This window comes from Musa acuminata, chromosome BXJ2-8 (assembly GCF_036884655.1).
Source record: "Musa acuminata AAA Group cultivar baxijiao chromosome BXJ2-8, Cavendish_Baxijiao_AAA, whole genome shotgun sequence".
Taxonomy (NCBI): Eukaryota; Viridiplantae; Streptophyta; class Magnoliopsida; order Zingiberales; family Musaceae; genus Musa; species Musa acuminata.
The window spans coordinates 28,060,654-28,085,887 of NC_088345.1; the positions used below are offsets into that span (position 1 = coordinate 28,060,654).

Sequence of the window (25,234 nt, forward strand, 5' to 3'; positions counted from 1 at the left end):
CTTATGCATGAATCAAGATCTCCTATGTTTGTTTTATCCACTTATAAAAGAAGAGATTTATTGAAGTAAATCATGTCTTATGACATTTATAAAAAATTGAGACATTATGTGTAATATCCCATTAGTCCCACATCGGAAGTGGGGAATGTGTATGATTAGCTTATAAGGGCCTGATGAGTGTACTACATTAACTCCCGCTTAAGCATTTTGGTCCGCCGTTGAGGACCAGAATGGAGTTATTGGCCAATTAGCTCATCAGACCTGGGTCGTGACATTTTGTATCAGAGCCTGTAATATCCCTCGCTTTTAAAAATTATTAATAAAGATTTATATGTAAATTGGAGGACCTATATGTAAATATAGAAATTACAAGGACTAAACTGCTAAGTTGCAAAAAAAAGAAAAAAAAAAGGGAAAACCGAAAATTCGGTATTATCCCACCGCCTCCCACGCATTCTGTTTCTTCCAGAAACAGAGAGCGGTGGGGCGTGAGGAGAAGAAGGAGAGTGGTAGAAGAAGAGAGGAAGAAGAGGGAGAAGAGAAGAAGAAGAAGAAGAAGAAGAAGAGGGAAAAGAAGAGAGGAGGAAGAAGAGGGAGTAGAGAAGAAGAAGAAGGAGAAGAAGAAGAAGAGGAGGGAGTAGAGAAGAAGAAGAAGGAGAAGAAGAAGAAGAGGAGGTGGCTGCAGCGAGAAGCTGTGGGGCGTGGGGAGAAGAAGAGAGGAAGAAGAGGGAGAAGAGAAGAAGAAGAAGAAGAAGAAGAAGAAGAGAAGAGGATAGCTGCGGCAAGGCTGCAGCGAGGAGGTGTGTGGGGTTGGGGAGGAAAAGGGAAGAGGAGAAGAAGAGGGAAAAGAGAGGGAAGAGGGAGAGGAGCGAGAGGCAGCTGCAGCAGCCAGGGCTGCAGCACCTCTGTTTCCCGCAGGTGGAAACAGAGGAGAGGATGTGTGGGGCGTTGAGGATGAAAAGGGAAGAAGAAGAAGAAGAAGAACAAGAAGAAGAAGAAGAAGATAGCTGCGGCAAGGTGGGGCGTTGAGGATGAAAAGGGAAGAAGAAGAAGAAGAAGAAGAAGATAGCTGCGGCAAGGCTACAGCGAGGAGATGTGTGGCCTTGGGGAGGAAAAGGGAAGAGGGGAAGAGGAGAAGAAGAAGAAGAGGAAGAGAAAGAGGTGTGATACCTCTGTTTCCTGCAGAGGAAACAGAGGAGAGGGTGTGTGTGACGCCGGGGAAGAAGGGGCTGCAGCTGCGGCGATGGCAGCTGCAGCTGGAAGAGAAGAAGAAGAGGAAGATGAGCAGGGGAGGAGGGAGAGGTTGCGGCCGTGGCTGCGGCCGCGACTGCAGCAGTTGCAGCGGGGAGAGAAGAAGAAGAGGAAGATGAGCAGGGGAGGAGGGAGAGGTTGCGGCCGTGGCTGCGGCCGCGACTGCAGCAGTTGCAGCGGGGAGAGAAGAAGAAGAAAGGAAGGAGAAGGAAGAGGAGAAGGGAAAGAAGTAGCTGCGGCTGCGGTGGTGGCAGCTGCAGCTATGGCAGGGAAAGAGGAAGAGAAAAAGGAAAGGAAGAAGAAGAGAAAGGGAAGGAGAGCAAGAAGAGAGGAAGAGGAGAAGGGGCTGCGGCTGCGGTGATGGCAGCTGCAGCTGTGGCTGGGAAAGAAGAGAAGGAAAGGAAGAAGAAGAGAAAGGGAAGGAGAGGAAGAGGAGAAGGGGTGGCAGCTGCAGTTGGAAGAGAAGTAGGAGAGGAAATAGAGTAGCAGAGGAAGAAGAGGCTGCGGTTGTGGTGGCTGCGGCCATGGCTGCGGCCATGGCTGCGACTGCGACTGCGGCAGTTGCAGCCGGGAAAGAAAGGAAAGGAAAGGGGGGGAAAAAAGGGGCTGCGGACGGGATTGCGGCCGCAGCGGCAGCGACTGCGTATGCAGCAGTTATGTCTGTGAGAGAAGGGAGGAAGGAAGGTAGTGCGGTGGAAGGGGCTGCGATTGTAGCAGCGGCAACGGCGGCGGCTGTGGCAGCTGCGTTTGGGAAAGAAAAAGAAGGAATGAGAGTAAGAGAGAGCAGGTGACTGTGCCTCGATGTTCGACACGTGGTGTAGTTGCGAAGAAAGGAAGAAAACGGGAGCACAAAACGAAACAGAGAGAGGACACGGAGGAAAAGTAGAAGGATTTGGGCTGGCACCTTCTTTGGATCTTCGCATCGAAATCTTTGAAAGACAAGTTTCCCACTTGTTTCGATCCTTTCTATTGCAAATTCCCTGATCGTTTCTCCTATAATTGCTCTGATATGTCTTATTGCAAGTATCCTGATCTTCCTCACTGCCATTTTTATCTCTACATTTGCTTGGAATATGAGGAACTTTGAATTGTTCTAGCCTTGCATTTGTTATATCTCCTGTTTAAACGTAACGATTCGAATCTGTGCAACTTTTGAGATTCTAACCTTTTGATACCGAGCTGCCTATAAGTCTTTGTTGGAAACTCTGATTTGTTCAAAACTGATTTCATTGGAAACTAGACTCGTAGACCTTTCTTTGATATATGGATTGAAAGATTTGGAATCCAAACACCTGCCCAGTTATCTGTTGAATCTGACATTATGAATTCTGCCAACAGAGATTTTGTTCTATGACTCTTGCTTACCAAATTATTTGTAACTCCCTCTGTTGGACAGTTCAATTCATATGAAGCCTGTCTTATCTGAAAATATTATCCAATGATTATTTCTGAGTAAATTGGAGCACGATTGATAGTTTGAATCATTTGTTCAATGTGCCTTCTGTATTCTGCCAGAAATCGAGCTTTGGTCGATTTCTCATATTCTGGTTTCATTCCTTTGGAAATTGATATCCTTTAGCCTTCTTATTCAATTGAGCTTTATATTACTACTTTGAATTCTTGTATGCTCTTGTCCTTAAAATTATTGCATTCTTGAAAACTGTTGTGTAACGTTTATGCTATATCGTATTGACTCATATAGGCACATGTATATCCTATTGTTCCGCATTTGCTTTCGATATGTGCCTATTCCAGTTTCATTCCTTTGGACATTGAATTCATCAAATCTTCTTATTGAATTGAGTTATTTGTGATTGCTTGGATTCCATATGTGCCCTTGCTTTCAATTCCCTTCAAATCTGAATATACTTGTGAAAGATTATTGCTTACTTCGGATTGACTCGTAAAGGCACATGTACGTTTGTTGTTCCGCGTGTGCTTCCGATATATGCTACTTATTGTTGAAACTGCCCTTTTGTACTCTGGTGTGTGGGATTGTCTGGACCTTTGCCAGAAATGGTAAAGGGTATGCGCTATTTGCCCGCTTTGTGGGGTCCCGTTATGTGGGATATTCTGGACCTTTGCCAGAAATGGTAAAGGGTATGCGCTTGTTGCCCGCTTTGAGGGTATGTGATTAGAGCCTGCGATGCTCTGCCGGCCCCCTTTGACTTCACCTAGACGTGGGTGGATGGAGCTCCCAGACGTGGGAGACTTTTGTCAGGTGGTCATTCAGAAATGGATGAATCACATTCTGACTGAGATCCCACTACACCTTCTGTATGTTTGATATGATATCCAGAGCTTTGGTTATGTATTTCTGTACATGCTTTGGATAAGATTGATATGTTTGCAACGTCAAAGACGACGTTTGAGCTTCTGTACGATATTTGTTTTCGATATGCTCTGAAATGCTTCATTCACTGATGATATGCTTCGAAATGTTCCATATGCCGTTGATATGCTCCGGAACATTTCATATGCCATTGATATGTTCCAATTACTCTGTGCTCCATTTGCTATGAACTGATATGTTCTGAAATGTCCTATCTGCCATTGATATGTTCCAATTACTCTGTGCTCCATTTGCTATAAACTGATATGTTCTGAAATGTCCTATCTGCCATTGATATGTTCCAATTACTCTGTGCTCCATTTGTTATGAACAGATATGTTCTGAAATGTCCTATCTGCCATTGATATGTTCCAATTACTCTATGCCCCATTCGTTATGGATCAAATATGTTTTTGAATGACATGATACGTATGATTTGGTATCTATTGAGATGGTATCCTTGAGAATTCTTGTATTCTACCTTGCATTATGATACCTTACTCGTTTGAAACCGTTCCTTTTGTTCTGAATATGCTTTGTCACTTGCTGAGCCGTTTTTGGCTCACTCCGTTGTTATATAAATCTTTCAGGTCAGGTTGTCACTCTTCGAGATGTTTGATTTGGGCTGAGGCAGTGGATAGCTATTCAGAATAATGGGCAAGTCTGGTTGGTTATTACGATGTTGTTGTATAAGTATGTCTTGTATGTAACGAAATGTTGTCGATGAACCGAAATGGATATACTGTGTCAAAGTGTTAGGAGATCTCTCTTATTTGGAATTTCAGAATGTTAAGTCTAATTTATGGTGATATGAACTTGTGGTGAATAGTTGGAGTTCTGATTGTATAATTTATTTAGCTTGTGGATTTATAAATGTTGTTCATGTTTGTCAAGTTGGCTTGGGTTGCCATAAATGTGAATTATCGAGTGATGTGATATATGATTATAAACTGCACAGGTTTTATGGATGTGAATATGAATAGAATGTTTTCAGTGTCCTCAAACGTTAGTTTGGATCCTGGATTGGTCTGCGGTGAAGATTTTAAAAAATCATGGATATTTAGAGGGGCGTGACAGAGCCGACCTAGCATTTGGGCAAGATGGGTGAGAGGGCTCGAGTAGGAAAGAGCTACCCGTGGATGGAGTCAGAGAACTCATCACGGCGTGGAGCCACCACTGAGTTAAAATCCCATTAGTCCCACATCGGAAGTGGGGAATGTGTATGATTAGCGTATAAGGGCCTGATGAGTGTACTACATTAACTCCCGCTTAAGCATTTTGGTCCGTGGTTGAAGGACCCATGGTCAAACAAATATTTGTATTCTTTCAAAAACATGCATAATACCTTTGACCATTGATTCAGAAGTTTTAGAATCATATTTAGTGATAGCATACACTCTGACATGGGCTGATGATTTATGAGGCAGTGACTCTTTCTTCTTGTTCAATGAGCAGTCTTTTATTTTATAATCCAACTTTCCAAAAACAAAATATACTATAGTCACCCACAAACACAAACATGTTTCATAATTTAACTTGCAATTCACACATGATTAAGTCTTTTGTGGTAACTTCTCATTTCAAATACAAATGTCTTGACCCTCTTGTTATTACTTTCTAATTCATTTCTAATCATATTTTTATTGATAAACTTATCCTAGCTATTCTTGTCCTTGATCTCCATAAATTCTTTTCATTGTTGCCATTAATAATCAGCCTCTACTTCCAATATAAGGTGGCAAAAGAAATCTTTCGATCATCAGAACAATTTTGTACATCAAATATCTTCTATGTTTGCATCATCCGTTTTTCTACCACCAATGAAATTAGGTTCACCATGCTTTCATTGCGCTACTCTGAATCGATATCCCCGATCAACCCTTGCATCCCACTTAATTAATCAGAAACAATTGAAATAGGAGGACCAAATTACCTCATCATCCTTGATTCCTAAAATACATCAAAGAAAATTTCCATCAATCACTATAGTTCACTAGACCTTAATATATTTTGCATGTCAACATATCAAATAATCCAGTGATCCTCAAACCATGCTCTAATACCACCTCTGTCACGCCCCTCAAAAATATCCATGATGTTTAAAATTTTTACAACACAACACAAATCCATCCAGGATCCAAACACACATTTGAGGACACTAAAAAACGTTCTATCAAATTCACATCTATAAAAACTGTGCAGTTTATAATCATATATCACATCACTCGATAATTCATATTTATGGCAACCTAAGCCAACTTGTCAAACATGAACAACATTTATAAATCCACAAGCTAAATAAATTATACAATCAAAACTCCAACTATTCACCACAAGTTCATATCATCATACATTAAACTTATACAAAATCCACAAATTTAGATTCATCGTCAACATTTCATTAGATGCAATGTGTGCTTATACAACAAAAACATATATATTAATAAAGATCTGCCCAAAATCTTTTAGCTTTCCACCGCCTCAGCCCAATCTTAACATTTAAGCAAACGACAAGTTATCCTAAAAAATTTATACAATAGCGGGGTGAGCATATAAAGCTCAGCAAGTGACTAACATATCCATGTCAAAAGAGGACAATTTCCAAAGAGATAAAGTTTCGAAATACAAGGCAGAATATAAGAATTCATAGACGTAATATCATTAGGTGCAGAATCACAATTGTCATTTCAATCAAACATATTTGGTTCATAATAGATGGGGCATAGAGTAATTGGAGCATATCAGTAACGAATGAAACGTTTTGGAGCATATCAATAACAAATAAAACATATCGGAGCTTATCAATGGCATATGAAATGTTCCGGAGCATATCAATGGCGTATGGAACATTTCAAAGCATATCAATAACAAATAAAACATATCGGAGCTTATCAATGGCATATGAAATATTCCGGAGCATATCAATGGCGTATGGAACAATTCGAAGCATATCAATAACAAATGAAACATATCGGAGCTTATCAATGGCATATGAAATGTTCTGGAGCATATCAATGGCGTATGGAACATTTCAAAGCATATCAATAACAAATGAAACATATCGAAGCTTATCAATGGCATAAGAAATGTTCCGGAGCATATCAACGGCATATGGAACATTTCGAAGCATATCAACAATGAATGAAACATTTCGGAGTATATAAATAACAAATGAAATGTTTCGGAGCCTATCAGTGGCGTATGAAATGTTCCGGAGCATATTAACGGTGTATGGAACATTTCGGAGCATATCAATAACAAATGAAACATATCGGAGCTTATCAATGGCATATGAAATGTTCCGCAGCATATCAACGGCGTATGGTATCAACGGCGTATGGAACATTTCAAAGCATATCAACAATGAATGAAACATTTCGGAGCATATAAATAACAAATGAAATGTTTCGGAGCTTATCAGTAGCGTATGAAATGTTCTGGAGCATATCAATGGCATTTGGAACATTTCAGAGCATATCAATAACAAATACCAAACAGAAGCTCAAACGTCGTCTTTGACGTTGCATTCATATCATTCTTATCCAAAGCATGTACAGAAACACAACCAAAGCTCTGGATATCATATCAAACATACAGAAGGTGTAGTGGGACCACAGACTGAATGTGATTCATCCATTTCTGAATGACCATCAGATAGAAGTCTCCCACATCTGGGAGCTCCATCCACCCACGTCTAGGTGAAGTCAGAGGGGGCCGGCAGAGCATCGCAGGCTCTATGCATAACTCCCTTTACCATTTCTGGCAAAGGTTCACATTATCCCACAACACCAGAGTACAAAATGGTAGTATGAACAATAAATAGCATATATCGGAAGCACACGCGGAACAACAAAATGTACATGTGCCTTTACGAGTCAATATGATGCAAGCAACAATCTCTCACAAATGTATTCAGATTTGGAATGAAATGAGAGCATGAGTATACACGGATTCCAAGCAATCATATATAGCTCAATTCAAATAAGAATGTTAGATGAATTTGATAACCAAAGGATTGAAACTAGAATAGGCACATATCGAAAGCAAATGCGGAACAATGGGATATACATGTGCCTACACGTGTCAATGCGATATAGCTTAAATGTTACACAAAATGTTTCAAGAATGTAAATAATTTATAGACAAGAGCAAACCAAAATTCAAGCACTAACATAAGCTTCAATTGAGTGAAGGGGACTGAACGAAATCTATTTCCAAACGAATGAAACAAAATACGCAAAATCGACCAAAACTCGATTTCTGGCAGAATTCAAGAGGCACATTGAACAAATGCTTCAGATTATCAATTATGCTCCAATACCCTCAAAAAGGCTATTATCGAAAGATATATCAATCTATTTTCTATTGAAATAAGTTTCGTATGAATCATGATTTCCAACAAGGAGTTACCTTTGATTTGGTAACACAAGGTCAAAAACACAATCACTGTTCTGCAGAATTCATAGGGCCGGATTCAACAGATAATAGGGTAGGCATTTGAATTCCAAATTTTTCAAACGATATGTCTAAAGAAAGGTCTACAAGTCTAGTTTCGAACGAAGCCAGTTTGTACAAATTAGAATTTCCAATAGGGACTTATAGGTATTTTAGTATTGAAAGGTCAGAAATTTTGATCCCTGTTCTGCAGCATCTATAGGCTCATTTGAAACAGATGTTTGGGTAAGTATTCGGTGTCCAAAATCTACAAAATTAGTGTCAAAAGAAAGATATAAGAGTCTAATTTCAAACGAATTATGTCCTGCCTGAATCCACATTTGGTGCTAAAAATTATAGCTGAAACAGTGTATAGGGGTCAGTTTACCGAAAAAATTTCAGATCCTTGGTTTTTTGTCCAAAGAGAGAAATATCAGGTTCTAAGCATAAATCTTTCAAAATCAATATAGGAACATAGACTAATACTTCTATAGGATGGGGTTAGAACACTTGCCTTTGAGAATTTTGACCCTAAATGAGAAGATTTGAGCAAAAAACCTCAAAGCCCCAATTTTTTTTTTCTTCTTCTTCTTCCCCCTTTTTCTTCTCTTCTTCTTTCTTTCTTTCTCCTGTGCTTCCATGTAGCTGCCTTCTCTGGTTCCTTATGAACGAAAGCAGAGAGGCTTAAACTGTAATATCCCTCGTTTTTAAAAAATTATTAATAAAGATTTATATGTAAATTGGAGGACCTATATGTAAATATAGAAATTACAAGGACTAAACTGCTAAGTTGCAAAAAAAAAAAAAAAAAAAAAGAAAAAAAAAAAAAAAAAGGGAAAACCGAAAATTCGGTATTATCCCACCGCCTCCCACGCACTCTGTTTCTTCCAGAAACAGAGAGAGCGGTGGGGCATGAGGATTGAAGAAAAGAAGAAGAAGAGGGAAAAGAAGAGAGGAGGAAGAAGAGAGGAAGAAGAGGGAGAAGAGAAGAGGAAGAAGAAGAAGAGGAGGTGGCTGCAGCGAGGGCTGCAGCGAGGAGCTGTGGGGCGTGGGGAGAAGAAGAGAGGAAGAAGAGGGAGAAGAGAAGAAGAAGAAGAAGAAGAAGAAGAAGAAGAAGAAGAAGAAGAAGAGAGGAGGATAGCTGCGGCAAGGCTGCAGCGAGGAGGTGTGTGGCTTTGGGGAGGAAAAGGGAAGAGGAGAAGAAGAGAAGGAGAAGAAGAGGGAAAAGAAAGGCAGCTGCAGCAGCCAGGGCTGCAGCACCTCTGTTTCCCGCAGGTGGAAACAGAGGAGAGGATGTGTGGGGCGTTGAGGAAGAAGAGGGAGAAGAGAAGAAGAAGAAGAAGAAGAAGAAGAAGAAGAAGAAGATAGCTGCGGCAAGGCTGCAGCGAGGAGATGTGTGGCCTTGGGGAGGAAAAGGGAAGAGGGGAAGAGGAGAAGAAGAAGAAGAGGAAGAGAAAGAGGTGTGATACCTCTGTTTCCTGCAGAGGAAACAGAGGAGAGGGTGTGTGTGACGCCGGGGAAGAAGGGGCTGCAGCTGCGGCGATGGCAGCTGCAGCTGGAAGAGAAGAAGAAGAGGAAGATGAGCAGGGGAGGAGGGAGAGGTTGCGGCCGTGGCTGCGGCCGCGACTGCAGCAGTTGCAGCGGGGAGAGAAGAAGAAGAAAGGAAGGAGAAGGAAGAGGAGAAGGGGCTGCGGCTGCGGCGATGGCAGCTGCAGCTGTGGCAGGGAAAGAGAAAAAGGAAAGGAAGAAGAAGAGAAAGGGAAGGAGAGGAAGAAGAGAGGAAGAGGAGAAGGGGCTGCGGCTGCGGCGATGGCAACTGCAGCTGTGGCAGGGAAAGAGAAAAAGGAAAGGAAGAAGAAGAGAAAGGGAAGGAGAGGAAGAAGAGAGGAAGAGGAGAAGGGGCTGCGGCTGCGGTGATGGCAGCTGCAGCTGTGGCTAGGAAAGAAGAGAAGGAAAGGAAGAAGAAGAGAAAGGGAAGGAGAGGAAGAAGAGAGGAAGAGGAGAAGGGGTGGCAGCTGCGGCAGTGGCAGCTGCAGTTGGAAGAGAAGTAGGAGAGGAAATAGAGTAGCAGAGGAAGAAGAGGCTGCGGTTGTGGTGGCTGCGGCCATGGCTGCGACTGCGACTGCGGCAGTTGCAGCTGGGAAAGAAAGGAAAGGAAAGGGGGAAAAAGGGGCTGCGGACGGGATTGCGGTCGCAGCGGCAGCGACTGCGTATGCAGCAGTTATGTCTGCGAGAGAAGGGAGGAAGGAAGGTAGTGCGGTGGAAGGGGCTGCGATTGTGGCAGCGGCAGCGGCCGCGGTTGTGGCAGCTGCATTTGGGAAAGAAAAAGAAGGAATGAGAGTAAGAGAAAGCAGGTGACTGTGCCTCGATGTTCGACACGTGGTGTAGTTGCGAAGAAAGGAAGAAAACGGGAGCACAAAACGAAACAGAGAGAGGACACGGAGAAAAAGTAGAAGGATTTGGGCTGGCACCTTCTTTGGATCTTCGGATCGAAATCATTGAAAGGCAAGTTTTCCGCTTGTTTCAATCCTTTCTATTGCAAGTTCCCTGTTCGTTTCTCCTATAATTGCTCTGATATGCCTTATTGCAAGTTCCCTGATCGTTTTTCCTATAATTGCTCTTATATGTCTTATTGCAAGTATCCTGATCTTTCCCCACTGCCATTTTTATCTCTACATTTGCTTTGATTATGAGGAACTTTGAATTGTTCTAGCCTTGCATTTGTTATATCTCCTGTTTAAACGTAACGATTCGAATCTGTGCAACTTTTGAGATTCTGACCTTTTGATACCGAGCTGCCTATAAGTCTTTGTTGGAAACTCTGATTTGTTCAAAACTGATTTCATTGGAAACTAGACTCGTAGACCTTTCTTTGATATATGGATTGAAAGATTTGGAATCCAAACACCTGCCCAGTTATCTGTTGAATCTGACATTATGAATTCTGCCAATAGAGATTTTGTTCTACGACACTTGCTTACCAAATTATTTGTAACTCTCTCTGTTGGACAGTTCAATTCCTATGAAGCCTGTCTTATCTGAAAGTATTATCCAATGATTATTTCTGAGTAAATTGGAGCACGATTGATAGTTTGAATCATTTGTTCAATGTGCCTTCTGTATTCTGCCAGAAATCGAGCTTTGGTCGATTTCTCATATTCTGGTTTCATTCCTTTGGAAATTGATATCCTTTAGCCTTCTTATTCAATTGAGCTTTATATTACTACTTTGAATTCTTGTATGCTCTTGTCCTTAAAATTATTGCATTCTTGAAAACTGTTGTGTAACGTTTATGCTATATCGTATTGACTCATATAGGCACATGTATATCCTATTATTCCGCATTTGCTTTCGATATGTGCCTATTCCAGTTTCATTCCTTTGGACATTGAATTCATCAAATCTTCTTATTGAATTGAGTTATTTGTGATTGCTTGGATTCCATATGTGCCCTTGCTTTCAATTCCCTTCAAATCTGAATATACTTGTGAAAGATTATTGCTTACTTCGGATTGACTCGTAAAGGCACATGTACGTTTGTTGTTCCGCGTGTGCTTCCGATATATGCTACTTATTGTTGAAACTGTCCTTTTGTACTCTGGTGTATGGGATCGTCTGGACCTTTGCCAGAAATGGTAAAGGGTATGCGCTGATTTGCCCGCTATGTGGGGTCCCGCTACGTGGGATATTCTGGTATGCGCTTATTTGCCCGCTTTGTGGGGTCCCGCTTTGTGGGATATTGCTGACTAAGATCCCACTACACCTTCTGTATGTTTGATATGATATCCAGAGCTTTGGTTATGTGTTTCTGTACATGCTTTGGATAAGATTGATATGTTTGCAACGTCAAAGACGACGTTTGAGCTTCTGTACGATATTTGTTTTCGATATGCTCTGAAATGCTTCATTCACTGATGATATGCTTCGAAATGTTCCATATGCCGTTGATATGCTCCGGAACATTTCATATGCCATTGATATGCTCCAATTACTCTGTGCTCCATTTGCTATGAACTGATATGTTCTGAAATGTCCTATCTACCATTGATATGTTCCAATTACTCTGTGCTCCATTTGCTATGAACAGATATGTTCTGAAATGTCCTATCTGCCATTGATATGTTCCAATTACTCTGTGCTCCATTTGCTATGAACTGATATGTTCTGAAATGTCCTATCTGCCATTGCTATGTTCCAATTACTCTATGCCCCATTCGTTATGGATCAAATATGTTTTGAATGACATGATACGTATGATTTGGTATCTATTGAGATGGTATCCTTGAGAATTCTTGTATTCTGCCTTGCATTATGATACCTTACTCGTTTGAAACCGTTCCTTTTGTTCTGAATATGCTTTGTCACTTGCTGAGCCATTTTTGGCTCACTCCGTTGTTATATAAATCTTTCAGGTCAACTTGTCACTCTTCGAGATGTTTGATTTGGGCTGAGGCAGTGGATAGCTATTCAGAATAATGGGCAAGTCCGGTTGGTTATTACGATATTGTTGTATAAGTATGTCTTGTATGTAATGAAATGTTGTCGATGAACCGAAATGGATATACTGTGTCAAAGTGTTAGGAGATCTCTCTTATTTGGAATTTCAGAATGTTAAGTCTAATTTATGGTGATACGAACTTGTGGTGAATAGTTGGAGTTCTGATTGTATAATTTATTTAGCTTGTGGATTTATAAATATTGTTCATGTTTGTCAAGTTGGCTTGGGTTGCCATAAATGTGAATTATCGAGTGATGTGATATATGATTATAAACTGCACAGGTTTTATGGATGTGAATATGAATAGAATGTTTTCAGTGTCCTCAAACGTTAGTTTGGATCCTGGATTGGTCTGTGATGAAGATTTTAAAAATCATGGTTATTTTGAGGGGCGTGACATAAACGGTGGGATTTGTATTTTTGTGCATTTTGCAGTTTAGTCCTTGTATTTATTATATTTATGATTAGGTCCTTATGGTTTACATATATGTCCTCAGATTTTTATTTTTTTAATAAATCCTCCAACTCTTATGAATAAGTTTTCAGATTCACACTTTGACTTTTTATCAAATTTAAAATAGATATTTACAATACAATTAGAAACTTATACGAAAATTCAGAAATGAGGGATGTTACAATCATGAATACTTGCAACACGTCATTATGAACTCATGCATAGACTTATGCATATCATGTCATCAATATACTTCTCCCCCTTTGTCATCAACAAAAAGGAGCAGTACAACTATTCTTTGTGTTTGTAATATAAGTTCAACTCATTGCTTGAAAAACATAATATTAAGTTTTATCATCATGCAGTTTTGAAGCTAGAAAATTTAGCAAGTAATGCATCATGCTTAGGACATTCAAGCTATCAAGTTTTAGATATGCAAGTTTTATAGCATACAAGATATCACTTTTGGTAATGTTCAAGAAGCAAGTTCTACATCATGCAAGCTAGCAATATTGAGATGTTCAAGAAAGCAACTCTTGCTTCTTGAAATATGCAAATTTGTCAAGTTTTGCTAGTTGTGCAAGTTAGCATTTTTGCCTCTTAAGATAGGCAAGATAGCACATTTGCTTCTTTTGAGATAGCAACTTTTTGCTTCTCTTTAAACTACAAGCTAGCAATTTTTACGATATGTAAGTTTCACAATATACAAGCTAGCAAAAATTTCGAAAGCAAATGCAAGATAGCTTTCTTGTGTAAGCTCATAATTCTTGCTTCCTATTGCAATGTGCAAGTTGCAAGTTTTGCTTCTTGAGATAGGCAAGATAGCACTTTTGTAATTTTTGTTTCTTAAGATAGGCAAGCTTGTGATGTTCAAAATAACAAGCTCTTTCTTCTAGAAGTGTCGTTTTTGCTTTCTTTGCAAAGTGTAAGCTAGCAAAATGTTTGAAAAAGTGATCAAGTTTTGCAACATACAAGCTAGCAAAAATGCCAAACTAGCAAGAGATAATGTTTTACATGAGGCAAGCAAACAATTTGGCAAATGTTACATTTGCATCTTCTCTTTTGAGAAGTGCAATTTTTGCTTTCATCTTGAATTGTGCAAGCTAGTTAGTTTGCCTCTTTTCATGATGTCCTCGCTAGAAATTCTTGCTCCCCCTTTGTCATTGTAAAAAAGAAGGGAAGACCCTTATATCAATTTTCATATTATGACAAAGGTAAGTATCATTCTTATTTGTGCATCATTATATATTCAAATTAAAACATACACAATTTCAATAACCTTATTTTTCATGCACTATACCGAAAAATAAATCAATCATCATTAATAAGCATATCATACATGATACTCAAACATTAAAATTTTTAATCATTTATCAACATGTTGATCATGATACCAAACATTCATCATTTAAAGCATTCATGATACACATCATATGCAATAAATACATCATGTACATCATTATAATAAGTATTGCATACATCATTTTAACTTTATGAATATTTCATCATTACATGCATTATACCAAAACATTTCAAACCATGCAAGCCATAAATACAAAGAAATCATGTCATGAAGGATAAAATCATTTGAATACCAGAAGACATGATTCATATAGTAAATATCTTCTTTAAATAAAATATCAAGAAAAATCATAGGAGTACAAAGAAGAGATCTTGTTTTAAAAGAAAATTCAAGTAATAACTCTAAGAACTCACAAGGAAAAATCATGATTCATTTAGAAAATCTCCTCTCAAAAGAATATCAAGTAAAATCGTAGAAGATCAATTAATGAGAAATTTTGATTTATAATAAAATCTCATATATCGAATGTCGAGAAATCAAAATGATGATTTATATAAAAAATATCACAAGTTATATTCAAAAGAAAAATCATCATTCATTTTTAACTTATTCAATTTGTCATATCAATATTTCTTAGATATGCATGATACCAAAACATGGTTTTAAATCTTTAACATATAACATGCATAAATTGAAAGGAGAAGGGAACAATTCAAACGTACAAAGATTTCAACCATCTCATAAACAAATGTAAGACCAAGTCATGAATCCAAAATTCCATGAATCAAAATGATCATCAAAGGTAATCTCATGTTATTCCAAGAAATCAATATCATGATTTTGATAAAACTCATTTCAAATTTAAATCATCAAAATCATCAAAATATCAACATTACTTTCAAGAGATTCAAAATGGTATACATAGATTTATCATAATAAACATCAAGATCAATAGGATAGAGAAAAATAATTTTTCAATGAAAAAATATTTTCCTATTTTTAGTTGTTTCAATTCATATGATTTTATTTCACTTATACCAAATAAAAACATGTATAATGTTTAAAACCGAAAGTGTAAGATTTATTACAACAAATATTAATAAGGCACTTTCATTATGGTAAAAATCAATAATCCATAAATCACAAGATTCATATGCATAATTTCGAAATTTATTAAGCATGATCATTATGCATGACACTAAAACATGGTTTCAAAATGTTTAATATTTTCATTACATCATTATGCAATGGTTTCATTGAACATAATTTTGAATGATTCTTATAGATAACTAAAACTTCTTTAATTTTAATTTATGTGATTGACTTTATATTAGCATGCTCAAGTTTTGTTCTTATGTCAAAAACATACATCATGTTTGAAAACCATGCATCATCATTGAAAGTTAATATGGAAATCATCAAAATACACATTCTTGCTTCACAAGCACATATATATGATTATTTAAATCTAACATTTTATTCTATTAACATAAAACATACAATTTTCAAGAAAAATAATTATTCTAAAGAAAAGAGAAAATGCATCATGGAAAACATCAAGTAATTTCAAAATAATTCAAGAGAGTTGAGTTACTTACCTTGTAGTCGAAGCCCGTCAAAGCCCAATTCTCCGTTTCACCTTTAGAAGTTCTTGATTCAACCTTGGGTGCCTTCCTTTTCTTTGGCCTTTTCCTCCGTTCAAGTTCATTGTTTATTTTAGATTTTTGTTTAATGAACTTATTAAGAGTTGGTGTTCGAAGTTCAAGTTCATCATTGTCCTCATCAATAGAGTCATCACTCAAGTGGTATTCATTTGTCTAGAGTTTCAAATCCTTTCTATTCTTTGGAAGGTGGTTCAAGTGTTCATTGTGTTCATCATGTGCATTGCGCACCATTTCATATGTCATCAATGAGCCGATAAGTTCTTTAAGTGGAAAAATATTTAAATCTTTTGTTTCTTGTATTATCATTACTTTTGATTCCCAAGCTTTAGAAAGTGATCGTAAAACTTTACTAACAAGTTCAAAATTCGAGAAATATTTGCCAAGAGCTTGTAAACCATTGACGACATCCGTAAAACGGGTGTACATGTCAACAATGGTTTTGCTTGGCTTCATTCGAAAAAACTCGAAATCATGCATTAAAATGTTGATTTTCGAATCTTTAACTCTAGAAGTGCCTTTGTGTGTGATTTCAAGAATGTGCCATATGTCAAAAGCCGTTTCGCACAAAGAAACTAAATTGAACTCATTTTTGTCCAAAGAGCAAAATAAGGCATTCATAGCCTTTGCGTTTAAAGAAAACATCTACTTCTCCAAATCATTCCAATGGTTCATTGGAAGAGAAGACATTTCAAATCCATTTTCGACTATGTGCCATAAATTCAAATCCAAAGAAAGTAAGAAAACTCTCATTCGAGTTTTCCAATAAGTGTAGTCCGTCCCATTGAAAAAGGGAGGACAAATGAGAGAGTGACCCTCTTGAAAGCCGTAAAAAGCCATTTCTATTTGGGTGTTAAACCAAAGTAGAATAATGTGGCTCTGATACCAATTGTTAGGATCGGAGCGGCACTAAGAGGGGGGGGAGGGTGAATTAGTGCAACGGTAAAGTGTGATAAACTTTTGACGATTTCAACACTTTCAAAATTTTCGTACGATAAAGGTAACGTTTTCGTTTGAAACTGTTTCGATTGTGTTTTAACTTGAAGAGATAAGTAAGACGGAGAGCAAGAAGTAGAGCATTAAAGTACAAATGGTTTGCAGTAATGTAAATGACAATAAGTAAATGCAAACCAGAGATCACGTTGATTTTACAATGGTTCGGTCAAATGGCCTACATCCACTTGCGAGGCCCCTCTTCGATGAGGCTCCCACCTTCCACTAGCAAATCTCTTGAAATGGAAGGGCAAATACCCCTCTTACAACTTTTTACAAGCGGTTCACTCTCTTACAGATTTTCAGCAAGAAAGAAGGAGGTGAACACTAGCAAATTGAAAATAAGACTAGCAAAGATCTAAGACCTTTCTCTCAAACAATTGTTGCTCAAAAAGTTGTTATCTCAGTTGAGATTTGAGGGGTATTTATAGGCCTCAAGAGGATTCAAATTTGGGCTCCAAAATTTAAATTCTCTTTGGGTTCCCGATGCTAGCGGGGCCACCGCCTGTCAGTGGTAGTGCCACCGCCTGTCACTATCAGACATTGACAGTGCTGGGCAGTGCCATCGCCCAGTCAAGCGGTGCGACCGCCCAGCTCTCGGGTGCTGGGCGGTGCCACCGCCTAGGCCAATTCAGCTCACTGGTTGGGCTCCAAACTTGGCCCAAACCAGTCCGAACTCGGGCCCAATTGGCCCCTACTTCGGTTATAGGATTAATACCTAATCCTAATCCTAATTAACATGCTAACTACGAATTTAAAGACATTTTCTAAGCTATTACAAAGTCCGTAAGTCAAGACTTCTTCCAGTGAGCTTTCGGCGAACTTCCGGCGGTCTTCCGATAAACTCTCGGAAACCATTCTGCGGACTCCCGGCAAGCTCCTAGACTTCACGATTTGATCTTGGCGAGTTCCGATGAGCTTCTTCGGCAAGCTCCGTTCTTTCTCAGTGAGCTCCTCGAACTTCCAATAAACCTTCCAGCGAGCTTCCGAAAAACCCGTCGGTAAGCTCCCTACTCATTCTTAGCTAGTTCCGGCAGCATTCCCGACAAACCTTCGGACTTCCGTCGAACTCTCGAACTCGCAATGAATCCTTCGTGCTTGACTCCGACACTTTCTTTTGCTTTATGTCTTCATCGTTATCGTAGTTAATCCTACATACATAAGCAAAAACTCTACTCCGATCTAGACAATTATTATAAAGCGAATTGACATTCTGTTACCCGGCACGTCATTGGTTGGCGCTTCGTCCGATTCTTCGGCGCATCGTCCTCTCTTGCGGCTTGTTGCCCAATCGGCGGTTGACCTCCACAATGTCGATATCCTTGGCGCAATTCTGCTCTTGGCCCGATGCCCGACGTCCGAAGCCTTCTGCCATCCAATATCCTAACGTGATCTCCTCCGGCACAACGTCAATTCCTCCTACCTTAATTGTCTAATCCTGATCGAGTAGACCTACATCACTCAAAATGCACTTAAACATAAACATAATTATCAATTGGTTTCATCATCAAAATACAAGATTCAACAGGAAGATCTAGAGACTAGTAAGATCATAAAAAAATTGGTGGAAGCACCAAGCTTCGTGGCTCATTACAATTGGGACTCAAAAGAATTACGTTATAAGGGACGCATTGTGCTTGTGCCAAATTCTACTTGCATAAAGACCACCCTTAAAGAGATGCATTCCATACCTATTGTTGGGCACTCTAAGTTCCTTAGAAACTATAAGAGAATTAAGCAAAATTTCTATTAAGTAGGGATGAAAAATATTGTTGCTAAATTTGTGGCACAATGTGATGTATGTCAACGACATAAAGGCGAGACAGTGGCAAGCCCCGGAAAGCTATAACCTCTACCCATCCCGGACTCAATATGGACTAATATATCAATGGACTTCATCGAAGGGCTTCCCTCATCATAAGAAAAAAGTACAATTCTTGTCGTGGTTGATCGTTTTACAAAGTATGCTCACTTTTGCGCTGTTCATAATCCCAACCCTGCTTCTAGTATTGCTCGAATCTTTATGGAGAATATTATAAAATTACATGGGATGCCGAGATCTATTGTAAGTGATCATGATAAGGTCTTCACAAATAAATTTTGGACAGAGTTATTCCAGATGTAGGGCACTAAATTGAAAATGAGTATAGAATATTACTCATAAACCGACGGCCAGACTAAAGTGGTGAATAGGTGCTTGGAGATATACCTCAGATACTTCACCAGTGACCAACCAAAAGAGTGGACAAAGTTGCTTCCCTAGGCCGAGTGGTGGTATAATACAACTTATTATTCATCTACAAAATGTACTCCCTTTGAGGCTATGTATGGTCGACCTCCCCCTGTGATCCCAAAATATGTGTTGGGAACCTCTAAAGTAGAACAAGTAGACAAGGAACTATAGGACAAAGATAAAATGCTGAAGTTACTAAAAGATAATCTCATTGTAGCCTAAGAAAGGATGAAACAATAATATGATAAACACAAAGGCAAAAGAGAATTTTCAGTAGGAGATTAGGTCTTCCTATGGCTCTAGCTATTCAAGCAAACATTAATCCAGACCGGTGCATCTATGAAGCTTTCACCTCGATTCTATGGATCCTACCAAATTTTAGAGCACATTGGAGTAGTAGCATATAGATTAGACTTACCTGCTAGCTCCCGAATTCATCTAGTCTTCCATGTGTCATGTTTAAAGCTCAAGCTGGGACAAAACGAGATAGCCCAAAGCCATCTACCAAATATGACTACCCAAGGAGAACTCCAGACCTAGCGGAGTGCCATTATTGATCGACGGATTGTGACTCAATGACGATGACCTACTACTAAAGTGCTAATATAGTGGGCGAACCTACCAGCAGAAGATGCCACTTGGGAAACTATGACGACTTGAAGATCAAATTTTTAGAATTCATGGATCGTCAACCTCGAGAACAAGGCTGATTTGAGGAGAACGGGTATGTTAGGACTCTAGCTATAAGTGTCCTAATTAAATTTTATTAAAAGGGGCATTCATGTAAAACCTACCTAGCCGACCCCTATTAAAGAGATGAAGAGGTTGGCTAGGGTTAGGGTTAGTTAGGAGGTTGCTTCTTAGAGTAGGAGTCTTATTAAGAGTTGGTTAGAAGTAGTAGTCTTTAGTAGGAGTCCTATTACGAGTTAGGGTTTAGAAGCCCTATAAATAGTCATGTATTCATCCTCTTTTGACAAGCAATAGATGAATCTTCTTAGTAGTCTTTCAGTAGTAATTTAGAGGAACGAACCCCTATAGAGTTGCAAAGAGGCCGATCCCCTAAAGAGATTAACCCCATGCTTAGAATCTGCTAGGGTTCTAACATTCTGAACCGGTGTCCCCTTAGTCATCTTGGGATAGAAGAGACACTTGGATATCTCATATCACTAAGTCATTCGTTGTTCCTCAAATAGTTTATGGAATTATAGGAGAATAGATTTGGCATCCATCTTTTCATGCTGCTTCTATAACTCAAGAGTCATGAAGCCCAACATATAACACTGAGTAAGAGTAGAGTCATTTATGTACTTCACGTAGCGAGTGATCACATCCTCGCTTGCCCCTTCATCGGGTATAGGCATCACTATATCAAGGACATATGCAATTTTCTCCACCGTGAGAACAATTCTTAAGTTGTGGAGCTAATCCATATAATTTGGACCAGTGAGGTAGTTGACATCAAGTATGCCATGTAAGGGATTTGAAAGTGATATTTTCATAAAATAAAGATGCAGCATAAATAAATAACATGTAAATTTCATAGAAAAATAAATAAATAAAATATGAACATCTACCTTAAATAAATAAAGTGACATTATTTTTCTAGTGAGTCACTATTGAATCTCGGATTTTGATGATAAAATCAATTGATGAGTTAATTGATCTAATCCATATTATTGAGTTAAGTATGCAGGATTAACTATGATAACCAGAAAACATAAAGCAAGAATACTGGAGTCAAGTTTGATGGATGTTTAAGAGTCCGAAGAATCATCGGAGATGCTGCCGGAACCAACCGAGAAGAAATCGGGAACATGTCGGAATTTTTGGAAGTTCACTGAAGAGATCGTCGGAGGTTCGTGAAGATCACCGAGAAGGCTCAGCTACTCGTTGAAGTCATCACAAGATCGGGAGCTTGCAGGGAGTCTGTCGGAAGAAATCCGAGGGCATATCGGAAGTTCGCCGGAAGTTCGTCGGAAAGCTCGCCGGAACAAGACTCGACGTTCGCGGTTGAAAACTTGCTTGGGATGTTTTTAGTTATGTAGTTCACATGTAATTAGGATTAGGATTAAAAGATAATCCTATATCCTGGTTAGGGGCCAACTAGGCCCAAAATTAGACTTGGTTTGGACTGAACTTAAAGCCCAACCTATGAACCGAAGGGTCTGGCGGTGGCACCGCCCAGCACCCGAGAGCCAAGCAGTGGCACCGTCTGGTTGGGCGGTGGCACCGCCCAGCACCCGAGAGCCAGGCGGTGGCACCGCTTGGCTGGGCGGTGGCATCGCCAGTACACTATCAGCGTCAAACACTAACAGGAGGTGGCACCGCCACTAACAGGCGATAGCACCGCCAGCATCGGGAACCAAAGAGAATTCAAATTTTGGAGCCCAAATTTAAATCCTCTTGAGGCCTATAAATATCTCGCAATTCTCAACTGAGATTACAACTTTTTAAGAAGCAATTGATTGAGAGAAAAGTCTTAGAAAAGTCTTAGCAAGTCTTGTTTTCAATTTGCTAGAGTGCTCACCTCCTTCTTTCTTGCTAAAAATTTGTAAGAGTGTGAACCGCTTGTAAAAAGTTATAAGAAGGGTATTTGCCCTTCCCCTTCTAGAGATTTGCTAGTGGAAGGTGGGAGCCTTATCGAAGAGGGCCTCGCAAGTGGATGTAGGTCATTTGACCGAACCACTTTAAAATCGGCATGATCTCTGGTTTGCATTTCATTATTGCTATTTACATTACTGCAAACATTCTTAAGTGCTTTATTTCCTCATTACCTTTGTTGCATACCTTTACGAACACGCGTTCAAGTTAAGCTTTTCGAGTTTGATTTTTATTGTATCAAAGATTTGTTGAAACTAAAATTTTAATCCGTTGCACTAATTCACCCCCCCTCCTCTTAGTGCCGCTCCGATCCTAACAATTGGTATCAGAGCTAGGCTCACTCTCATATTTGGTTTAATACCCAAGAGAGATGGCTTACTCCAGCATACATGAGGGTCATTCTATCACACGTCCACCCATGTTTAATAGGTCGGATTATACTTATTGGAAGACTTGTATAAGGATCTTTCTTATTTCCATGGATTTCGAGCTTTGGACTATTGACGAAAATGGATTTCAAAAATCTTCTCTTCCGATCAGCGAATGGAATGAATCAGAGAAGAAGGTTTTTGCTTTAAACGCAAAGGCTATGAATGCCTTGTTTTGTGCACTAGACAAAAATGAATTTAATCGTGTTTCAATTTATGATTCGGCTTTTGATATTTGGAGAACTCTTGAGGTCACTCATGAAGGCACTAGCCAGGTGAAAGAGTCCAAAATCAACAGCCTTGTGCACTCTTACAAACTCTTCCGAATGAAACCAAGTGAGTCCATCGGAGATATGTATACCCGATTAATGGATGTCATCAATGGATTCAAAGCTTTTGGTAAAGATTTTACTAACTTTGAACTAAGAACTAAAATCTTAAGATCCCGCCCTAAAAGTTGGGATCCAAAAGTTACGGTCATTCAAGAGGCCAAAGACCTTAAAACATTCCCTCTTGAAGAACTTATTGGATCTCTAATGACCTACGAAATCACATGTCAAGCTCATGACGAGCTCGAGAACCCTCTTTTCCAAAAAATAGGAAGGATATGGCACTCACATCACAACAAGACTCGACGTTCGCGGTTGAAAACTTGCTTGGGATGTTTTTAGTTATGTAGTTCACATGTAATTAGGATTAGGATTAAAAGATAATCCTATATCCTGGTTAGGGGCCAACTAGGCCCAAAATTAGACTTGGTTTGGACTGAACTTAAAGCCCAACCTATGAACCGAAGGGTCTGGCGGTGGCACCGACCAGCACCCGAGAGCCAGGCAGTGGCACCGTCTGGTTGGGCGGTGGCACCGCCCAGCACCCGAGAGCCAGGCGGTGGCACCGCTTGGCTGGGCGGTGGCATCGCCAGTACACTATCAGTGTCAAACACTAACAGGAGGTGGCACCGCCACTAACAGGCGATAGCACCGCCAGCATCGGGAACCAAAGAGAATTCAAATTTTGGAGCCCAAATTTAAATCCTCTTGAGGCCTATAAATATCTCGCAATTCTCAACTGAGATTACAACTTTTTGAGAAGCAATTGATTGAGAGAAAAGTCTTAGAAAAGTCTTAGCAAGTCTTGTTTTCAATTTGCTAGAGTGCTCACCTCCTTCTTTCTTGCTAAAAATTTGTAAGAGTGTGAACCGCTTGTAAAAAGTTATAAGAAGGGTATTTGCCCTTCCCCTTCTAGAGATTTGCTAGTGGAATGTGGGAGCCTTATCGAAGAGGGCCTCGCAAGTGGATGTAGGTCATTTGACCGAACCACTTTAAAATCGGCATGATCTCTGGTTTGCATTTCATTATTGCTATTTACATTACTGCAAACATTCTTAAGTGCTTTATTTCCTCATTACCTTTGCTGCATACCTTTACGAACACGCGTTCAAGTTAAGCTTTTCGAGTTTGATTTTTATTGTATCAAAGATTTGTTGAAACTAAAATTTTAATCCGTTGCACTAATTCACCCCCCCTCCTCTTTGTGCCGCTCTGATCCTAACAATTGGTATCAGAGCTAGGCTCACTCTCATATTTGGTTTAATACCCAAGAGAGATGGCTTACTCCGGCATACATGAGGGTCATTCTATCACACGTCCACCCATGTTTAATAGGTCGGATTATACTTATTGGAAGACTTGTATAAGGATCTTTCTTATTTCCATGGATTTCGAGCTTAGGACTATTGTCGAAAATGGATTTCAAAAATCTTCTCTTCCGATCAGCGAATGGAATGAATCGGAGAAGAAGGTTTTTGTTTTAAACGCAAAGGCTATGAATGCCTTGTTTTGTGCACTAGACAAAAATGAATTTAATCGTGTTTCAATTTATGATTCGGCTTTTGATATTTGGAGAACTCTTGAGGTCACTCATGAAGGCACTAGCCGAGTGAAAGAGTCCAAAATCAACAGCCTTGTGCACTCTTACAAACTCTTCCGAATGAAACCAAGTGAGTCCATCGGAGATATGTATACCCGATTAACGGATGTCATCAATGGACTCAAAGCTCTTGGTAAAGATTTTACTAACTTTGAACTAAGAACTAAAATCTTAAGATCCCCCCCTAAAAGTTGGGATCCAAAAGTTACGGTCATTCAAGAGGCCAAAGACCTTAAAACATTCCCTCTTGAAGAACTTATTGGGTCTCTAAAGACCTACGAAATCACATGTCAAGCTCATGACGAGCTCGAGAACCCTCTTCCAAAAAACAGGAAGGATATGGCACTCACATCACAACAAGACTCGACGTTCGCGGTTGAAAACTTGCTTGGGATGTTTTTAGTTATGTAGTTCACATGTAATTAGGATTAGGATTAAAAGATAATCCTATATCCTGGTTAGGGGCCAACTGGGCCCAAAATTAGACTTGGTTTGGACTGAACTTAAAGCCTAACCTATGAACCGAAGGGTCTGGCGGTGGCACCGCCCAGCATCCGAGAGCTAGGCAGTGGCACCGTCTGGTTGGGCGGTGGCACCGCCCAGCACCCGAGAGCCAGGCGGTGGCACCGCTTGGCTGGGCGGTGGCATCGCCAGTACACTATCAGTGTCAAACACTAACAGGAGGTGGCACCGCCACTAACAGGCGATAGCACCGCCAGCATCGGGAACCAAAGAGAATTCAAATTTTGGAGCCCAAATTTAAATCCTCTTGAGGCCTATAAATATCTCGCAATTCTCAACTGAGATTACAACTTTTTGAGAAGCAATTGATTGAGAGAAAAGTCTTAGAAAAGTCTTAGCAAGTCTTGTTTTCAATTTGCTAGAGTGCTCACCTCCTTCTTTCTTGCTAAAAATTTGTAAGAGTGTGAACCGCTTGTAAAAAGTTATAAGAAGGGTATTTGCCCTTCCCCTTCTAGAGATTTGCTAGTGGAAGGTGGGAGCCTTATCGAAGAGGGCCTCGCAAGTGGATGTAGGTCATTTGACCGAACCACTTTAAAATCGGCATGATCTCTGGTTTGCATTTCATTATTGCTATTTACATTACTGCAAACATTCT

At 39.6% G+C, this 25,234-nt stretch overlaps 1 long non-coding RNA gene across 1 annotated transcript; it reads left to right on the forward strand.

Annotated features, from left to right (window-relative positions):
- Positions 1-7,462: 7,462 nt before the first annotated feature.
- LOC135619344 (uncharacterized) lies at positions 7,463-12,807 on the forward strand. Its single transcript, XR_010489378.1, has 2 exons — positions 7,463-10,522; positions 12,430-12,807. It is a non-coding gene; the product is annotated as an uncharacterized LOC135619344 (long non-coding RNA).
- The last annotated feature ends 12,427 nt before the right edge of the window (positions 12,808-25,234 follow it).